The following is a 12,500-nucleotide window of genomic DNA, read 5'->3' as shown; positions in this document are numbered from 1 at the left end:
ATAATAATATAAATAATATATATTATATATATATATAGATTATATATATATATCTTATTATATAATATATATCTTATAACAGTATATATATAAAGTATATATATGACAGTATATATATACAATCTATTTATAATACATATAATAAATATCTATATATAATAGAAAAATAATGATTATATATAATTATTATCTCTAGATTATATAACATATATATACGTACCAGATATATATTATATAATAATATATATATATATATATATATATATTATATATATTAGATATACAACACACAACCACCACACACAACCACACCACACATAAATACTTATATATAATATTATTATATATTAATAATATAATATATAGAGATATATATATATATACCGTATTATAATATTTACGTAATACGTATATATATATAATGTATATGATATATATATATAATTATATATTATAGTATAGATATGTGTGTATGTGTATATATATATATATATATATATATATAATAATATATATATATAATAATTATGTTATTATTGTTCATACTTACCTGGCAGATATATATAGCTGTATTTCTGACGTCCGACAGAATTTCAAAAACTCGCGGCACACGTAGTGGGCGGCAGGTGGTAGTACCCATTCCCGCCGCTGGGAGGCGGATATCAGGAACCATTCCCATTTTCTATTCATATTTTATCCATGTCACTGTCTCCTGAGGGGAGGAGGGTGAGCACTCTAATTATATATATCTGCCAGGTAAGTATGAACAAACTTAATTGTATTATAACAATAACATTTTGTTCATGAAACTTACCTGACAGATATATATATAGCTGAATCCCACCTTTGGATGGTGGGAAGAGACAGAATAGAATTTTTAGGAAACTAAATTAAGTAGATGATGTACATCTTGGTTCCTCACCTGTTAGCAAAGTAGACTGTGATTACTGTCACTTAAGCCTGCTTCTGCTTTAATCAGAGTTGCCAGCCAGGTGGAGACCTGTAGTGCTGGTGCGCTCTGGATGCTCTGTCAACGGGGACGTAACCACAATGTGACAAGACCATCGGACCATCCATATGAGGGCTACGGAGCAACTGACCACCACCTGACCAACTAACCAAAAAACCCCTGACAGTTAATCTAAAGAATGGGAGATTTTCACAGAAGATCTCACCATCAACCAAAAACACAACAAATAAAACTAACCTATTCTAAGCTAAGGGATAGGGAGAGAGCTACCTTCATCCACCAAAACTGTGTCCGCAGAAATGTATGGCCCCAAAGAACTAGTTCTCGTAAATCGTTCTCACATCCCGTAGGTAATGTGAGGCGAATACGGAATTGCTCCTCCAAAAGGTGCTATCAAGGATATCCTTGATAGACATATTCCTTTGGAAGGCAAGTGAGGTAGCTACGGCTCTGACTTTGTGAGCTTTCACTCGTAAGAGGCTCAAATCAGTCTTCTGACAAGATGAATGAGCCTCTTTAATGACGTCCCTCAGAAAGAAAGCCACAGCATTCTTCGACAAAGGCAATTCTGGTCTTTTCGCCGAGCACCAGAGATTACCTGAGGGACCTCTTACCTCTTTAGTTCTGTGAATATAGAACTTGAGAGCCCTGACAGGGCACAGGACTCTCTCTGGTTCTTGACCCACGAGACTCGACATACCTTTGATCTCAAAGCTCTTGGGCCAAGGGTTAGACGGGTTCTCATTCTTAGCCAAGAAAGTTGGACTCAACGAGCAGACAGCGTTGTCCCCCTTGAAGCCCACTTGGCTACTGAATGCTTGGATTTCGCTAACTCTCTTCGCCGTCGCCAGAGAAGTTAGGAAAAGCGCCTTCTTCGTCAAGTTCCGTAGAGACGCTTCGTGGAGAGGTTCAAACGGACTTGACATTAAATGTTTAAGAACCACGTCGAGGTTCCATGAAGGCGGTCTCGCCTGGGGAATCTTGGTGGTTTCAAATGATCTCAAGAGGTCGTGGAGATCCTTGTTGTCAGAGAGGTCCAGTCCTCTGTGTCGAAAGACGGCTGACAACATACTCTTATATCCCTTGATGGTCGGGACTGCCAATTTCTGCACATTTCTTAGGAAAAGTAGAAAATCGGCTATCTGGCTCACAGAGGTCGTGGAAGAGGAAACTCCCTCCTTTCTGCATCATGCCCTGAAGGAGGCCCACTTCGATTGGTAAACAGCTCTTGAAGAGGCTCTTCTAGCACTAGCTGTTTTCGAAAAACCTCTCGCTCTGGCCAACTTTTCGATAGTCTGAACGCAGTCAGATCCAGAGCGGAGAGGTTTTGGTGATACCTTTCAAAGTGAGGCTGTTTGAGTAGATCTTTCCTCCAGGACAACGTCCTTGGGAAGCCCACAAGGAATGTCATGACCTCTGTGAACCATTCTCTCGCTGGCCACATCGGGGCGATCAGGGTCAACCTTGTCCCCTCTGAAGCTGCAAACTTCCTCATGACTTCCCCCATGATCTTGAATGGAGGGAAGGCATAAAGGTCTAGGTCTGTCCAACTCCAGAGCAATGCATCCACCGCAATTGCTCCTGGATCTAGGACCGGGGAGCAATACAGAGGAAGCCTCTTCGTCCTCGACGTCGCGAATAGGTCGACTAGAGGACGTCCCCACAACTTCCACAGTTCTTGACACACCTCTTGGTGTAAGGTCCACTCTGTTGGCAGGATTTGATCTTGTCGACTGAGAAGGTCCGCCCTGACGTTCTGTACCCCTGCGACGAATCTCGTCAGGATCTTGATCTGCCTCACATCTGCCCATAGCAGAATCTCCCTTGCCAGGTGAAAAAGAGATCGGGAGTGTGTTCCTCCCTGATTCTTCAGATATGCAAGGGCTGTGGTGTTGTCCGAGTTGACTTGGATGACCTTGCTTGTCACTTTGTCTTCGAAGAACTGCAGCGACAGGAAGATCGCTGCTAGTTCTTTCACATTGATGTGCCAGGCTACCTGTTCCCCTCTCCAGGAGCCTACACTTCTTCCCCTCCTAGTGTTGCTCCCCAACCCGAAATGGAAGCGTCTGAAAACAACACTAGGTCGGGGCTCAGAAGATTTAGTGATAAGCCCTCTCGCAACTTCTGAGGTTCGAGCCACCATCTTAAGTGGCCTTTCACTGGATCTGAGATCTTCAAGATCGCATTCAGATCTTCCTTGGCTTTCCATTCTTCCGCTAGGAAACACTGGAGAGGCCTGAGGTGCAGTCTTCCCAAGGAGACAAACTTTTCCAGCGAGGAAATGGTGCCCAGCAGACTCATCCATTCCCTCGCCGAGCAAGTCTCTTTCCCTAGGAAGGCTGAGACTTTCTCTAAGCCTAGAAGCTGACGTTCCTGGGACGGAAACGCCCGAAAAGCCACTGAATCCATCTGAATCCCCAGATACACGATGGACTGTGTCGGGGTCAGATGTGACTTTTCGGAGTTGACTAAGAGTCCTAGGGACTTCGCTAAGGCTAAAGTTGACTGAAGGTCCTTCAGACATTTTCCCTTCGACGAAGCTCTAATCAACCAATCGTCAAGGTATAGGGATATTCTGATCCCTGAAGAATGTAACCACCTCGCTACATTCTTCATTATTACGGTAAAGACCATCGGAGCCGAGCTCAGACCGAAACAAAGGGCTCTGAACTGCCATACTCTGTTTCCTAAGACGAATCTTAGGTATTTCCTTGAAAGAGGGTGGATGGGGACGTGAAAGTACGCGTCCTGCAGGTCTAGGGACACCATCCAGTCGCCAGGTCTCAAGGCTCCTAGAACTGACTGCGGCGTCTCCATCTTGAACTTGATCTTTTCTACAAAAAGATTGAGCCTGCTTACGTCTAGGACTGGGCGCCAACCCGACGACTGCTTCGGTACCAGGAAAATCCTGTTGTAGAAGCCTGGTGACCCCAGGTCCACGACTTGCTCCACCGCTTTTTTTTCGATCATTTGATCTAAAAGATCGAAAAGGATCTGTTTCTTCTCTCCCTGATAAGACGGAGAAAGGTCCCTGGGAGTTGATGATAGAGGAGGAGGATGCAAAAAGGGGATCTTGTACCCTTGCTCTACGATCTTGAGAGTCCAAGGGTCCGCCCCTCTCTGTCTCCATGCTCCCGCAAAAAACTTCAGTCTGGCTCCGACTGGCGTCTGAAGGACATGTTCTTCATTTGGCTGTCTTGGGCTTGAAGGAAGCTCTTCCTCTTGAAAGCCCTCTCCCTCGAGGAGCTGCTCTCGAGGGAGGAGCTCCGCGAAAGGGTTTAACTCTCTTCGGAGGTCTAACAAACGATGATGTAGAAGGAACTGCTGGACGCCTTGAGGACTGTGCTAATAGGTCCTGGGTCGCTTTCTCCTGCAAACTAATTGCTAGATCTTTGACCATCGTCTGGGGGAAGAGATGGTCCGAAAGAGGAGAAAAGAGCAATTCCGCTTTCTGAGCGGGTGTAACCGACCTTGCGGTGAAATTACAAAGCAGAGCTCTTTTCTTAAGGAAAGCTGTTCCAAAGTGAGAAACTAGCTCTTCCGAACCATCCCTGACGGCCTTGTCCATGCATGATAACACACTGGACAGCTCCCCCAGACTGAGAGAGTCAGGGCTTCTAGATTGTAGGTCTAGAACTCCCAAGCACCAGTCCAAGAAGTTGAAGACTCCTAACGTACGCAGCAGTCCTTTCAAGTGGTGGTCTGTCTCCGAAGGAGTCCAGGACACCTTTGCAGCTGATAAGAGGGACCTCCTCTGGGCGTCCACTAAGCTGGAGAAGTCCCCAAGTGCAGACGAAGGAACCTTCACACCCACGTCTTCCTTGGTCTCATACCAAACGCCTCCTTTTCCGGAGAGTCTAGAGGGGGGGAAGGTCGAAAGTCGTCTTGCCCTGATCCTTCCTTCGAGTCATAAAGTCCTGGAGCTTCTTGAAGGCCCTCTTGGTTGAAAGATAAGTCTTCATCTCAACAAACTCCGGTGTCTTATATGACTTGGAAGACGAAAGTTGCGAGGGAGGAGACCTAGGAGCTGCCGGCTGAAACTTGTCCCCGAAGGACGAACGTAACAGCCGCACAAGAACCTTATAGTCAGAGACAGACGAAACAGAAGGAGGTTCCTCTTCCACCGAGCTCGCCGGACTACCTAAGTTCCCCTTCTTCTCTAAGAGGAACCGGTGATCGTCCATCCGGAGAGGGCGTACGTCCAGCGGGTCTAGCCTTAATCAAAGACCTCCGCTGCTTAGAAGTTGACGCTTCGGGCACGGAATCGTCCTTACGACGATCCTTATCACTCGAAGAAGGCAGAACGTCTTGGCTGCGTCGAGCGTCCTGTGAGACGACGGAGACTGCCTTACTTCTAACTGAAGTGATCTTATGCTTCTTGAAAGCACTACTAAGTCCAGTAGGTACAGAGTCTCTATGAGCTCTAACAAACTCCTTATGAGTAGACACGTCACTCCGAGCGTCCACACGAGCGTCCTGACGAGCGTCCTCAAAAGCGTCCCGCTTCTCGTGAAAAGCGTCCTGCTTAAAACGGAAAGCGTCCTGCTGAGCGTAGAAAGCATCCTGCTTATAGCGAAAAGCGTCCTGCTGAGCGCAAGCTTTATCAGGAGAACAAGATCGGCGATGATCCGAAGGAGACGCAATCGAGGAAAGAGACGAATGCGGAGAGGGAGAAGGAGACTGCTTCGTCCTCTTGACGGGCAGCCTGACGTCCTTCCTCTGCTTAGGCTCGACTGCTGCTGGGCGAGTCCTCTGAGCCATAAGAGCAGATAGCTGGTCCTGAAGGGACAAAAGAATATTCTTCGTAGGTGACGAACTAGAAGGAGCAGGACTGAACCTGCGAGAAGGCGAGGGGCGAGGGGACGCCTCCTTCCTTCTCACAGGTACAGCTACCTGCTTCTCCGAAGAGCGATCGTAGCGCGACTGGACGTCCTCACCGGAAGACAACCTGCCTCTTTTCTGAGGAGGAAAGGCGTCATAAGCATCCGGAGAAGAACGCAAAGAAACTGGTGAAAAAGGACGTGAACCGTCCTCACAACGAAGTCCTTTTCAGAGGACGCGAGTCACTCCGAGCGCTCCACCCTTTGCGCGGGGAGGACGCTTCGGAGGACGAGAAACAGTCCTTCAGGATACGCACTCGAGCGCGCTCCTTGGCAGCCTGGGACTTTGCAACAAGGCCTGGAAAGAAGGACGCCAGATCGGTGGGGAGCCCCCGTAACCCTCTTGCGGCTTTCGACATACCCTCTCCCTGAGTCCTGGGAGTCCAATAGAGGTCTCGGCCTAGAGGCATTATGGGGCCGATCTGACGCCCCCTCCACAACACTAGGGGCACGATCACAAACTTTCACAGGGCCAGTTTCCAAGGCCAACACTTTCGATTCAAGAGTGCGCAGACTCGAGAATCAGAGAAAGGGCATTACTTTCTCCAGACACAGAAACAGGGCCCGAAGGCAACATCACAAGTTTAGGAGAAACAAATTCTACCGGTGTTAGAGTGGGTGAAATGTTACATTCCTTACCTTTCGTAGAACTGCTCCTGGAGGAAGCCCTCCTGACTCTATCGCGCTCTAATTTACGCCAATAGGTCTCATACATTTTCCATCCATCATCGGTCAAATCCTTGCATTCATTGCACCGATCATCAACCAAACAAACATGCCCCCTTCATTCCATACATACTGTGTGAGGATCAAATGAAGGTTTAAGAAGCCTCACCTTACATTCGCTCCTCACACACACTCTGAAACTCCCTGTACTTGATCCTGACATCATGTACACAAAAAGCCAATCCAAATTCAAAAATCAGTCCACTATCACGCGTGCCAATCCAACAATCCAGAGTCGATAACCAAAAGTCAATCCAGATACTTAGGAACAAGTAAATCCAAAAATCCTAGACGGAGGTACTGCAAACAGTTGTTTACAGCACCGGCGACAGAAAAAATATGAATAGAAAATGGGAATGGTTCCTGATATCCGCCTCCCAGCGGCGGGAATGGGTACTACCACCTGGCCGCCCACTACGTGTGCCGCGAGTTTTGAAATTCTGTCGGACATCAGAAAATACAGCTATATATATATATCTGTCAGGTAAGTTTCACTAACAAACCAGCTTTTTGGGAAACGAGTTCTTAACAAAATATTCTAAAAGAAACTCGACTTCAAGATGGAAGGAAAGCCAATCAGATGTGTAGCGAAGGGCCCTAAAAACCAAAGTAGATAAAGCATTAATCTTAAAATTACGGAAACACGAGCTAAAAAAGTTGTTTCCGAGCCCAGTGAAGGTACTCTTTCTAAAAAAGAAGGCCAGGGAGTCATCTTTCTCATTTTCCAACGTAAAGTCAATGCTAGGATGGGCTTCATTTATATAATCTAAATACAGCTGGCATTGCCACAAAAATTTAAATAAGGCAAAAGTATCGTCAACATATCTTCTATAAAAAAAGGTGCTTAAAATTCCCAGGACTTTCATTAAAAAATTCTCCTCCAAATGTCCCATAAAAAAATTGGCAAACAACGGTCCCAAAGGAGAACCCATGGCAACCCCCTCTGCCTGCAGAAAGAGCTGCCCATTAAAAACAAAGGTGGCATCTTGCACAGCAAGTTCCAAAAAAGTTTTAAAAAGTTGCCTATTAAAATCACAGAAGGTCTCATCATTACTAAAAACTTTATCCAAAACGACTTCAATTGTCTGAGAAACAGGGATGTTAGTGAACAATGATTCAGCGTCCAAACTGGCCATATACAAATCACCATCCTGTAAAATAATTTCTTGCTGAAATACATAACCATTCTTTAACGAGTATTTAGAGTAAGCACATTCATTGAGTATTTTGACTAAGAATTTGGAAATATTATATGTCAGGCTATTATATGCGGACATTATCGGTCTCAATGGTATACCATCTTTGTGTATTTTTGGAAGTCCATAAAGAATGCCAAAGGAAGACCCGGTAACAAATAGTTCTTAGTAGACATCATCAGAAGTAACTTTTTCCTGTTTAAGCTTTCTAAGAGAGCGATTGATCTTGTCTTCTTTTTTAAAAATATCAACAAAGTTGGGTTCACCAATTAGTTTAAATTTCGAGCCATAAGACAAAATAACTTTCATTTTTTACATATCACTAAGTTATCATATTTACCCAACCTTCTAAGAATTTCAGAGTCCTTTCTGAAGTAAGGGGCCCACTTCACCCTGAGTTTTCTGTAATTATCATGTAACAGTGATGATAGTTTCTGCTGAAGAACTGCCATATTTAAATTACTATATAATTGATATTCTTAAGCCTATGGAAAAGCACCTCAAACGGAAAATAAAAGAATGCAAAATTGGGTCTATATGAAGGCAAACAGAAATCCAATCCAAATGACAACAAAAATTCCTCCCTCTTTCACAAGACATATTTAGAGTAGTAGGTAAAAATACATGAATGTCCATTATCCAAAGTAGGAGCACAAATCCCCAGAGATATCAGTTTTCTCAGTGACATATTTGTTAATACCTTTAAAATGACAATTTGTCCAAAAAAGGGATTTTGACGTAAGGAAAAATCTATTTCTGGGCGATTGGCCTCGTGTCGCCAGCGAAAATATCCTTAATCATATATTTCTAGGGTAAATGTACTAACACATACCAGAGAATAAATAAATAAAAAAGAAAAAGGTCAGTATAAACTGACTCCGCTCACTCTCCCAGAGAGTGTCGGTATGAACACTATGGCGAGTGAGACCACTACCACGAGCCAAATGCCAATAGAATCCTCCCACTACAAAATCCCCCAAGAGGGGAGCCGACCCACAGAGTGGGCAGCACCTACTACTACTACTCCATCCCATGCTGCCGACTGCTGCGCCTCTGGTGGCCATCCTGAAGTTAGCAGACAATCTTGGCGATGGGATGGGTAGGGCGGGATTTCGCTGGCGACACGAGCCAATCGCCCAGAAATAGATTTTTCCTTACGTCAAAATCCCTTTTCTGGGCTCAGCTCGTGTCGCTGCGCGAAATCGTACCAGAGAAATAGACAAGATTGTAAAGAAATTCAACAAAATATAAAGGGTCTCAAATAAAAGATAAAATAAAAATAAAACAATATAATTGCTAATAAAGATACATGTACACAGTGATACAAATAGAAATATTACTTAATTATACTTAATGCTAATAATATTTCTTAACTTAAGGTAATATACATATATTACAGGAGAAATATCTATATATTTACAACAATGGTATCTGTGTAAAGCTTATGTATCAAAACAATGTAAAGCAATTAATATACAAGTTGAATAAAAACAAACTCAACAATAATAAAATATAAAAGAATGTATATGACTTAATATACAAAACCCGTAACCATTATAATAAGATGTATCTCCTAGCATAAATAAAGGAGATGACATCCACGAGATCAGTAATCAACACAAATGTGAGTGTCCCTAGCAAAAAAATAAGGGACACCCACTATATCATCATCAAAGCAGCTAAGACACAAGGTGATCGTAAATGAACAAGGCAGGAATAGACGAACTGTTGGGTGAGGCAGGTAGAAAGGAGGACTGAATCTTCTACTAAGGATTAGTCAGAGGTCAGGGAAAAACTATGTTACCCGCTGCAACTGCTGAAAATTTCAGGGCTTCCAAGGACTTTAAGTAATGACGTTTGAACACTGTCGGTGATTTCCATCCAGTATACTTTTTCAACTCATCGAAGTTCATATGTTGGAAATAGTTAATTGAGGTGGCTACTGCCCTGACATCATGTGCTTTTGGGAAAGAGTCAGGATTGGCTTGTTAATGAAGTACGGAGATTGTTGCCTGATGCCTTTAATAGATAGAAAGTACCACCTTTTTTCTCTCCTAAAAAGAGAGGACCCGATGAGGATGAGGAGGAGGTCCTAGATAGAAAGGCTATTAACGTTGAAACTGGGCAAAGAGATATATCTTGTGGAAGGGGTAGTACCTTCCATGGTTCCCACCTCATCAAAGGATCTTCATTCTTAGCTTATAAAAAGCTACGTTCCGGTGAAAGTAGCACTTCCCCTGTGGGAAGGAACTGAATATGATCCGGATCTCTGGATAAGGCCGACAGTTCTGAAATTCTAGCTCCTGAGGCTAAGCTTAATAAAAATATGGGTTTTTTCTTAACAGCATTATAAATGAGCATGTGTCATTATTGGTTGGTTTCTGAAGCCAGTTTTTTAGAACATCGTTTAAGAACCATGATACTGACGTAGGCCTTACAGAAGGTCTAAGTCTAGCACAGGCCTTGGGAATAGACGAGAAGTAGGAATCTGTCAAGTCTATGTTGAACCCAAATTGAAAAATCAAAAATTTTTCAAGGCTGACTTGTTTGTCGTAATTGTGCTAGCTGCTAAGCCTTTTTCAAATAAGGATCTGAAAAAGGATATAGCTGAGTTGATTGTCATGATCTTAATATCTGATTCTTTCAGGAAGGTTGCTAACTTTTTGACAGCAGCATCATACTGTCTCAAAGTTGAATCTCTCTTATCTGATTCCAAGAAGAGAATATTCTGAGGGTCAATATTCGCATCTCTTTTCGCTGCAAACTTCATGAAATCCATAAAGTTAGTTAGGGTTTTGAGAATCCCTGAGGAAGCGAACACAGTCTTCGTTTGTACTGACTGGGAGAGCTTGGGATTGGGGATCCGAAGAGGGCGGAGACCCAGTTCCAGGATGAGAGGGTACCAATTTTTTTTGCTCGTCGGCCAGTCTGGGGCTACTAGAGCCACTTGACCCTTGAATGTCCTGAGTTTGTTTAACACATTTCATGAGAAGATTCACCGGAGGAAAGACATAAATCTTCTCCCAGTTGTTCCAATCTAGAGCCAGGGCGTCCGTGGCATAGGCCAGAGGGTCCAGGTTGGGGGCACATAACACGGGAGTTTTTGTGGTTCGCTTGGGATGCGAAGAGATCTACCTGTAGACTGGAACTCTCTGAAGAATCCAATTGGAACGAACTGTTGTCCAGTGACCATTCCGACTCTAGAGGTACTGATCGGGATAGAGCATCTGCTATGACGTTTCTCACTCCAGCTATATGGGTGGAGGAGAGATGCCAACTGAACTTGTCCAGCCAGGGAGAATATGGCTACCATGACATGGTTTAGATGACGTGACTTGGAGCCTTTCCCCTCTGTTTATGGCAATGTACTATCCACTGCGCTGTCCAGGACTAGCTTTATGTGGGGTAGCTACTTTGGGCGGACGTAACCTTTTTAGAGTCAAGAACAGTGCCATCGCCTCCAGTACGTTTATATGGAACTGATGGAAACTGAGGTGACCACGTTCCCTGAACCTTTTTGAACTGGGAATATCCTCCCAACAACGCTTAATGAAGCGTCTGTGTGGATAGTTATTCCCTGGAGGAGGAAACTGAAGGGGCACTGACACCGATAGGTTCTTGACTTTCGGCCCCACGGCGGCCAAGAAGTCGATTCTTTAGAATCAGAGGGACTGGAGGAACAATTTGTCCCTGGACCTGATATTTGTCGTCGAGCGCCAAATTCTTATGGGTTAGGTCTTTCAGTTTGGCTTCATTAGGATGTTCGTCACTGATGCAAAACTGGAGAGAATAACCCAGGGATCCTTTCCTGAGATCTTCTTGAAGCCAGTTTGTGACTTAGAAATTGCTTGACTGACTTTGCTATTTCCTTCCTTTTGGATGATGGAATCGACAGAGTATGGGAGGATAGATTCCATTGAATGCCTAGCCACTGAAAGTTTGACTCTGGAGTGAGTCTTGATTTGGTCCTGTTTATCTTGAAGCCTAGATATTCCAGGAACTGAATCACTTTCAGTGTTGCTTTGTTGCATTCCTCGACTGTGAAGCCCAGATCAACCAATCGTCGAGATACGCTACTACCATAAACCCCTTGCGATCTGAGTTGTTGAACAAACTACTTCCGCCAGCTTCGTAAACACTCTGGGTGCTACGTTGAGCCCGAAAGGAACTACCTTGAAGGAGAATGTCTGGTCGCCTATCTTGAAGCCTAGATAGGGACGGAAGTGTCTTGCAATAGGGATATGATAGTAAGCGTCTGTAAGATCGATAGAGGTGGTGACGGACACGGGGAAGTAAGGTCCGCACCTGCGAGATCGTGAGCATCTTGAACTTGTCGCAGCGAATGGCTAAGTTTAAGCGGGACAAGTCTAAGATTACTCTTCTTTTTTGTGAGCCTTTCTTTGGCACGCTGAACAAGCGACCTTGAAAATTTTAACCTTTGGACTCTCGCTATAGCTCCTTTCTGAAGGAGATCCTCCGCATACTCGTCAGTTCTTTGAAGGAAGTTGACGGAAAGGCCTGGATGGGGTGGGTTCGTCAACCAGCTCCAACCAGGCCTTTTGACACAATGCTCTGAGCCCACTTGCTGAAGTTCCACCGGTGGCGAAAGTGAAACAGCCTCCCTCCTATCTGAAGTTCTTCATTGGTTCTGGTAACCTCCTCGGCCTCCTCTGAAGTGTTTTCCCCTATTAAAGGGACCTCCCGATCCTCTCCACGAAAGGAACGTTT

General features: G+C 44.3%; 1 protein-coding gene across 1 annotated transcript in view; it reads right to left on the bottom strand.

Annotated features, from left to right (window-relative positions):
• LOC135216812 (meiotic recombination protein DMC1/LIM15 homolog) overlaps positions 1–12,500 on the bottom strand; it is a 284,123-nt gene that overhangs the window by 76,133 nt on the left and 195,490 nt on the right. The window lies entirely within an intron of this gene.

The sequence above is a fragment of the Macrobrachium nipponense genome, chromosome 6 (assembly GCF_015104395.2).
Source record: "Macrobrachium nipponense isolate FS-2020 chromosome 6, ASM1510439v2, whole genome shotgun sequence".
In the NCBI taxonomy this organism is placed as follows: Eukaryota; Metazoa; Arthropoda; class Malacostraca; order Decapoda; family Palaemonidae; genus Macrobrachium; species Macrobrachium nipponense.
Note: the sequence above shows the minus strand (reverse complement) of the source record. Positions and strands in the feature narration are given on the sequence as shown.